The sequence below is a fragment of the Moschus berezovskii genome, chromosome 18 (assembly GCF_049115385.1).
Source record: "Moschus berezovskii isolate FMDL1 chromosome 18, NW_MosBer_1.0, whole genome shotgun sequence".
Classification (NCBI taxonomy): domain Eukaryota; kingdom Metazoa; phylum Chordata; class Mammalia; order Artiodactyla; family Moschidae; genus Moschus; species Moschus berezovskii.
Window position 1 is genome coordinate 67,485,250 of NC_142477.1, and position 8,553 is coordinate 67,493,802.

At 45.8% G+C, this 8,553-nt stretch overlaps 1 protein-coding gene across 1 annotated transcript in view; it reads right to left on the reverse strand.

Moving 5' to 3' along the window:
- Positions 1-7,219, reverse strand: part of CCDC125 (coiled-coil domain containing 125) — a 31,015-nt gene extending 23,796 nt beyond the window's left edge. The window contains exon 1 of the mRNA XM_055421927.2: positions 6,995-7,219. The gene's annotated coding sequence lies outside the window, so the exon portion shown is untranslated. The remainder of the gene's footprint in view (positions 1-6,994) is intronic.
- Between the last annotated feature and the right edge of the window lie 1,334 nt (positions 7,220-8,553).

The window sequence follows — 8,553 nt, forward strand, 5'->3', positions numbered from 1 at the left end:
CAGCACAGAGTAAACGTCAAAGCCCTTCCAACAGTGAGGGGCCCCACGTTCATCTCTGCCTGGTTCCCTCACCCTGGGCCAGCTGCCCTGACCTCCCTGGTGGTGTTGACCCAGCCAGGCATTCCCGCCCCAGAGCTTCGAGTTCCCCATGCCCTGAACTCTCTTTCCCCAGGGATGCACAGCTGGTCCCTCACCTCTTTGGATCTTTCCAACAGTGTCTCCTCAGTGCTGCCTTTCCTGGTACCCCACCTAAATTTGCCAACTCCTCCTCCCTCTCCTACTTCTCTGCTTGATTTTTCTCTTCAGCATTTATGACCTTCTAGCATGCCCCTCCATATTATACTCATTTTTCAAAGCACACCACCAAAAGGGGGAAGATAATACAAAAGGGAGTCTAGGGAAGGCTATGGGTTTTCCAGTAGTAATGTCTGGATGTAAGAGTTGGACCACAAAGAAGGTTGAGTGCCAAAAATTGATGTTTCTGAACTGTGGTGTTAGAGAAGATTCTTGAGTATCCCGAGGACAGCAAGGACATCAAACCAGTCAATCGGAAAGGAAATCAACCCTGAATATTGGAAGGACTGATGCTGAAACTGAAGCTCCAGTACTTTGGCCACCTGATACAAGGAACCAACACATTGGAAAAAACACAAATGCTGGGAAAGACTGAAGGCAGGAGAAGAAGGGGGTGACAGAGGATAAGATGTTTGGATGGCATCACTGACTCAATGGACATGAGTTTGAGCAAATTCCGGGAGATAGTGAAGGATAGGGAAGCCTGGTGTGCTGCAGTCCATGGGGTCACAAAGAGCTGGACACGACTTAGCAACTGAACAACAACAAAAGGGAAGCAGAAGGTGGCTCTGGCTTGCCTATGATGCTTCTTAAAAAGTAGGGTGTCCTGAACATTTCCTCTGCCAGAGCTCAAACCTGTTCCTGAGGGCACCAGGTGGAATGCAACCTCCACAGGGTGGAGACTTTTGTCTGAATCACACTGCAAGTCCAATGCCTAAACAGTTATCAGAGACATGATCTGCGCTCAACACACACTTTTAAATAAATGGATAAAGGAAGAAAGGAATAAACAAACAAACTGAGGGACTTCCCTGGAGATGCAGTGGTTAAGACTCCATGCTTCCACTGCAGGGGACATGGGTTCGATCCTGGTCAGCGAACTAAGATCCTGCATGCTGAACAGCGCAATCAAAGTACATAAATAGATATATAAATAGTAGTGTTAGTCATTTAGTCGTGTCAGATTCTTTGTGACCCCACGGACTGTAGCCTGCCAGGCTCCTCTGTCCATGGAATTCTCCAGGGAAGAATACTGGAGCAGGTTGCCATTCCCTTCTCCAGAGGATCTTCCTGACCCAGGCATCAAACCCAGGTCTCCTGCCTTGTAGGCAGATTCTTTACCATCAGAGCTACAGATATATAAATAAAAGACAGATAAATAGATAAATAAACAGATAAATTAAAAAACTGAAATCCTTGCCTGGGGTAAAAAACTGAACAGTCACCTTGGTAAGGCTCCCCACTGGATAACCTGGGACTAACTCCAGGTGAAAATGCCATACAGAGAAACGCCCATCACTAAGCCCTTCCACATGGAGCCCACTGTGGTCACCAGCCTGGTGACAATGGACTACCTGTCGGCTGAAGAGCACCAGAAATGCCCAGCCTTATCCCTCCAGTATCAGGGCAGTTAAGAGGGACTTTCACCACCAGGCATTTCAAAACAGCTGCTGCACTGAAGTTGTTTAGAAATATTTCATCCTTTTCTCAAGACTCATGTTTTTTAAAAAAGGAAAATGAACACATATGACATCCTTTCTAAACATCCTGCTGTTTAAGTAGTTGCTTACCGGGACATTCAAAATAGTTAAATCTCAGTCTTGTGTTTTTGCTGAAGTCGCTCTCTTAGTTTGCTGCTATTAAAAGCACACATAGATGCCAAATAAATCTATTGTGTTTGAAGGGGATTCTGGTGCCTTTAGGGCTAAGGTACCATATATTTTCAGTGTTTAATAACAAAGGCCCTTAAAAAATTTTAAAAACAAAACAATAAAAGGCCCTTAGAAAACTGGAAAAGATACATCGTAAGAGAAGGTACGTGGATGGAAAGAGACTCAGCATCCTTTGTCAGGAAAGAACTGCAGCTTTAAACCACAGGGAGATTCCACCACCCACCGCTGACAATTCCAGGTGCTGCCAAGGACATGGACCCCACACACACAGCAGGCGGGGGTGCAGGACAGTACAACCACCGTGAAAAAGTCTGAAGGCTTCTTTCAAACAACTGCCCCATCAGTTGCATTTACCCAAGAGAAATGAAAACACTGTTCATACAAAGATGTGTACATGAACATTCAGTTCTTTGGCTAATATTCAAACTAGCCAAAAAAAAAAAATGAAAACAACCCAAATGTTCATCAACAGGAAGACGAACATACTGTGGTAGTCCACACAAAGAATATACTCAGTAATAAATAACAACCTTCAGACGCATGTGATAATATGAATCTTACATTATGCTAACGGAAGAACCATAGACTGTATGAAATCTGGACCAAAGTAACATACACAACAGACAGCAGATCAATGATTTCCTGGGGTGGAAAGGATGAGGGGACTTTTCTGGAGTGATGAAAAAATCTTGTGTCTTGACTGGATAATGGCTTGTCAAATTCATTAAACCATACACTTACAATGGTACCTTTTATTATATGTAAATTATACCTCAATAATAAGTTGTTAAATTTTAAAAAAAAAAGGAAGGGATTTTTTAACTGGACTAGGGGAAAAGATGAGAAGTGTGATAAGTGGTTGTGTTGTCCTCGGTAAGAAAATCATTAAACTGGATGTCTTACATTGGTAACAACTTTTAAACCATGATCTAATAATTGCCAGCACTTGTTGCTTACTAGACACTATTCTAAGTGCTCTACTTAGATTATTCTATTTAATCTCCACGAACACTTAGAACCATTACACTGAAGTACAGAGAGGTTAAATAACATAGCTAGAGTACAGCCAGATACTGAATCTAGACTCTTCATGTCAGAGATACTGCTAGACTCTTAGCCATTGCTTTCCATCTTTCAGAGAACTTTAATGAGATTTATATCAGAGTAAACCAAGTTTCTATTACTTATGACATTGAATAAAACTGAGAGTGAAAGTCTAGGATAGTTAGTTTGGCCAACACTCAACACAGTATATTGGACCCATTTTTTCCCCCAAACTTTTATGAAATCCTCTTGGTTCCTTTATACGTTTATTTCCTAAATAAGTCTATTTTTATTTGTCAAGGAAGATAGGAAATTACTTATTGAATCAAAGGCTAATCCCTAACAGGCTGCACTAGAGCAGATTTCTGCTTATAAATTCAACCACCTGCCTCTGTTAAGAAGGGTGTGGTCAGGGTCCGGCAGCCAGCAGTGAAGAAAATGGAATTGGTCAAGACAAAGGAAAAAAACAGTAAGAGGAAAGAGTGAGCAATCACAAGATCAGCTAAGAATATTTTTCAAAGTGCCACATAGATTCAGGTATCATAAGTATATCTTGCCACTGTTCAGAGTGGAACAGGAAATTTCACATGGTCTAATGCTCTAGTGTTTTTAAAAATGTAACTTTGGGACACTTTTATATACTAAGTCTGGAGTGACTTTTTCATCACTCCAGAAAAGTTCCCTCATGCCCTTTGAAGTCATCCTTCCCACCCCAGGCAACCATTGATAACAGTAATCTGTAATGCAGTCAAACTTGACTTTTAGAACACATTTCTTATAAGAAAGGAGAAAAGACTGAAGTTACAGTCCATTCAACCACTTTTAAATGCATTCAAGGTCATCGACCAGGGAGGCAGCAGGAGTTGTGGCAGAGAAAGCCCTGATCGAGGAGGCCTAGGCTCAAATTTCACACCACCACTTGCGGCTCTGTGACTCTGGGCAGGTCATTTAACCTCTCAGAGCCTATGCCAGAATTTCCAAAATGGGTTTAAGCACAGCTACTTTATAGGCGGATTTCGGGCATTGTCAATATATTTGAAAGCAATGTTGGTTGATATGAATTTCAGTTTCAGCGTCTTCATTTGTCAAGGCAGGGGACTGGATAAGACTCTTTTGTTCTTCAGACCTCTAAATTCTGATTCTAGTGCAACATTCTTCCAAGGTGTGCCCCAGGGAACCCTGGCTCTCTGGACTATTCAGTGTTGCTAGGAATAAAAGGATCCTTTTGGTTTTATTAAGGGTGTCTTTCTATGCCTTTCCAAGCAAACTTACACAGAAAATTACACGGCAGTAGCAGAGCCAGAACTAGAAACCACATCTCTGGCTCCCAGGCCACTTGCGAATGGCCCCTGGATGAACAGACGATGGACTGTGAGCAGACAAGCTCCTACTCTCCTTTTAAGACAACCCTGAATGGGACATGGGTCATCCTAATTCCTAAATCTAAGACCTAGCCTCCTAATCCCTAAATTTAAGACAGCCTCATCCCTCCGTCTCCTCTACCTCTGCACAAGCTATGATGCTACTGACACCATGTCCAAGTCCTACTTGGCTCCTCAACCCCACAGGGGTCCCTGACTGCCTCCTACCTGCCCACTCGGACTCCTTTTCCTCTTCCTGTCCCTTGTGTATATATTTGGCTTCCTCTCCTAAATACTTTAAATATACATCTCCAGCTGGCTATCCTGCTAGCAATTCAAACACAGGTTGTTTGAAAATACTTTCATTGCCTTCCCCACCTGCACCCCAGGTCTCCTCCTGAGTCCTCCATTTCTGCAAATCCATCAACCATGCTCCAAAACAATCAGGGACAAAAACTCCAGAATTTAGGCTTTTTCCCTTTTTCTTCTTTTCTGGGCTTCGGTTGCCAAGTTTTCCAAAAAATTGCCCCAAGTCATGTCCTTCTTTGGGCTGCCCTGGTGGGTCAGTGGTAAAGAATCCACCTTCAATGTAGGAATCACAGGAGAAGCAGCTTCAATCCCTGGGATGGGAAGATCCCCTGGAGGAGGAAATGGCAACAAACTCCAGTATTCTTGCCTGGAGAATTCCACAGATAGAGTAGCCTGGAGTGCTACAGTCCATAGGGTCATAAAGAGTCAGACACGACTGAAGCAACTTAGCACGCACGTACACATATGTCCCTCTTTGCACATCAACATCATAGCCCTGGATGAATTTCTTTAACCTCTCCTGGGCTAAACCAATACTCCCCTAACTGCTGCCAAGTCAGTCATCTCCAAGCACACATACAATAATGCTCCTCTCCTGCCCTAAAACATTCCACAGCTCCCATGGCATATACAATGAAAGCAGGTGTCACCATTTTCTATAAGGTAACAGCAGCTTTCACTTCCTGTGCCATGTGAACTCCCTGGGCATGCTCTGTGCTTTCATGTAAGAGGTATTTTACCTGCTTCCAGGCCCCCGCAGCCTTATCTCCTTAAAGTCTCTGCTGGAGCCATTCTCCACCCCAGGGATCCCTTCTCCTCTCAGGAACCCCTCAGTTCATGACAGCCACCCCCTTCAGAAGCCCTCCTGAGTCCCCGGGGCCAGAAGCGATGTCTCCCACCTCTGAGCCCTCCTAGCTCAGTGCTGTACCTTTCTAACAGTCCTTCCTTCCTTCCTGACTTGTGTTTTTATTGTACATGCCCCTAATGCGCGTGTCTCATTTACTTGTGCATAACAGGTGTTCCAGAGACACTTAATAGATGGAACTGAAAAAGAAAACAGATTCCTGCTTGGAAAACATGAACTAGAAACACCCACACCCACTAGCCGGACAACTCTTTCCTTAGCAAACAAGTTGATCAAACAGACACCTAATCCCTGGCAAGAAAGGAAGTGACTTCAGCCCTTTCTGTAAACAATGGCCTACTCCATTTCACGGTAGAATTCTGTTTAAATTTCTATGCTAAAATAATTTTAGATATACAGTAAGTTGCAAAGATAGCACCGTGAACTCCTGTATACCCTTTACCCAAATTCTCTTCAATCGTGTCCGACTCTGTGTGACCCCATAGACAGAAGCCCAGCAGGCTCCCCCTTCCCTGGGATTCGCCAGGCAAGAACACTGGAGGGGTCTGCCATTTCCTTCTCCAATGTGTGAAAGTGAAAAGTGAAAGTGAAGTCGCTCAGTCGTGTCTGACCCTTAGCGACCCCACGGACTGCAGCCCACCAGGCTCCTCCATCCATGGGGATTTCTAGGCAAGAGTACTGGAGTGGCTTGCCATTGCCTTCTCCGAATGAAGTATTAGGGTACATTTATCAAAAATAAGAAATTAACATTAACATTGATACACACACTTGACTAAACCATATATCTGTATGTGTGTTAGTTGCTCAGTCGTGTCCGACTCTTTGGGACCCCATAGACTATAGCCCTCCCGGCTCCTCTATCCATGGAATTCTCCAAGCAAGAATACTGGAGTGGGTTGCCATTCCCTTCTCCAGGGGATCTTCCGGACCCAGGGATCAAACCAAGGCCTCCCGCATTGTAGGCAGATTCTTTACCGACTGAGCCACCGGGGAAGCCCTAACTAAACCACACACTTTATCAGAATTTCCCCTTGTTATTGTTCAGTCCCTCAGGTCTGTCCAACGCTGCAACCCCATGGACTGAAGCACGCCAGGCTTCCCTGTCTTTCACTATCTCCCGGAGTTTGCTCAAACTCATGTCCATTGAGTCGACGATGCCATCCAACCATTTCATCCCCTTATCATTCCCTTCTCCTCCTGCCATCAATCTTTCCTGAATCAGGGTCCTTTCCAGTTTCCCTACTTAAATCCTTTTCTGTTCGAGGATCCAATCCAGGATACCACAATTCATTTAGTGAGCTACAGTTTTAATGTTCATAATTAGAAAAAATATAGAAAAAGCAATAAACGAGGAGGGGAGAGAGGCAGAAATAGAGTCTTTCAAACCTATTTCTCATTTCTATAATGTCAGACAAGGCCATTAACAGGGAAAGGAGGAGCCCGTTTACCAGCTTGTCCGCAACCTGCGGAGTTTCTCGAATTTGCGCAGCTGCGTCCTGGGGTCTGGCTCCACACCCTCCCCAGGATCCTCGGCGGGCCAAGAACGGAGAGTGGGGCAGCGCGAGCCCCACGGCGAGCATTTCTGTCTCGCCCCCACGCCCCCTAAGCGCGCTCACGGGGCGCGCGCCTCCTCGCCACCCGCGCCGCGCCGGCTCCCGCAACGTGAACGCGCGGCGCGGCCCCGACCGGGAAGGCGGCGCGGAGCCCGGGCCCCGGCCCCGCCCCCTGGCCCCGCCCCCTGCGTCGGCGCCACCGTCTGAGCATTCGGGTTAGGATGCGGGGACTAGGAGCTCTCTGCGACTTGGACACCCATAATGTCCCCAGATGCAGCGCAACCGAGTTATAAGTAATAGCTCAAGACCTCGAGAAACGACGAGGCCGTGTGCGCGTCACTGAAGGTACTGAACTGGTTCAAAGCTTAAGCTGCTAAATCGCTTCAGTCGTGTCCGACTCTGTGTGACCCCATAGACGGCAGCCCTCCAGGTTCCCCCGTCCCTGGGATTCTCCAGGCAAGAACACTGGAGTGGGTTGCCATTGCCTTCTCCAGTGCATGAAAGTGAAAAGTGAAAGAGAAGTCGCTCAGTCGTGCCCGACTCTTAGCAACCCCATGGACTGCAGCCCACAAGGCTCCTCCGTCCATGGGATTTTCCAGGCAAGAGTACATAAGCCTCTGGGAGTCGCTTAAGAGAAGGATGGAGCTGAGCTGTAGCGGGGCTTTTCCAAAGAAGGGTTTCAGAGACGAGGAATGAGGAGGCCTTGTAGGCCAAAGGAACTGCCAGGGCGAAGGCTAGGCAGTGGGAGGGAACCAGAGGGCAGGGCCTGGAGAGCTGCTACTGAGGAGATCCATTCCTGTGAATTTCCTGAGAAAGACCCTACCTCCCTTCAACCCCATCCAAAACGTGCCAGTCATTAGCTTCCTCACCTGGTGCAATGATTTTGATATTTCCTATGGACGGAGGTCCGTGACACTGTACAGGAGACAGGGGCCAAGACCATCCCCATGGAAAAGAAATGCAAAAAAGCAAAATGGCTGTCTGAGGAGGCCTTACAAATAGTGTGAAAAGAAGAGAAGTGAAAAGCAAAGGAGAAAAGGAAAAATATAAGCATCTGAATGCAGAGTTCCAAAGAACAGCAAGGAGAGATAAGAAAGCCTTCCTCAGCGATCAATGCAAAGAAATACAGGAAAACAACAGAACAGGAAAGACAAGAGATCTCTTCAAGAAAATTAGATACACCAAGGGAACATTTCATGCAAAGATGGGCTCGATAAAGGACAGAAATGGTATGGACCTAACAGAAGCAGAAGATATTAAGAAGAGGTGGCAAGAATACACAGAAGAACTGTACAAAAAAGATCTTCACGACCCAGATAATCACGATGGTGTGATCACTCACCTAGAGCCAGACATCTTGGAATGTGAAGTAGTGGGCCTTAGAAAGCATCACTACAAACAAAGCTAGTGGAGGTGATGGAATTTCAGTTGAGCTATTTCAAATCCTGAAAGAT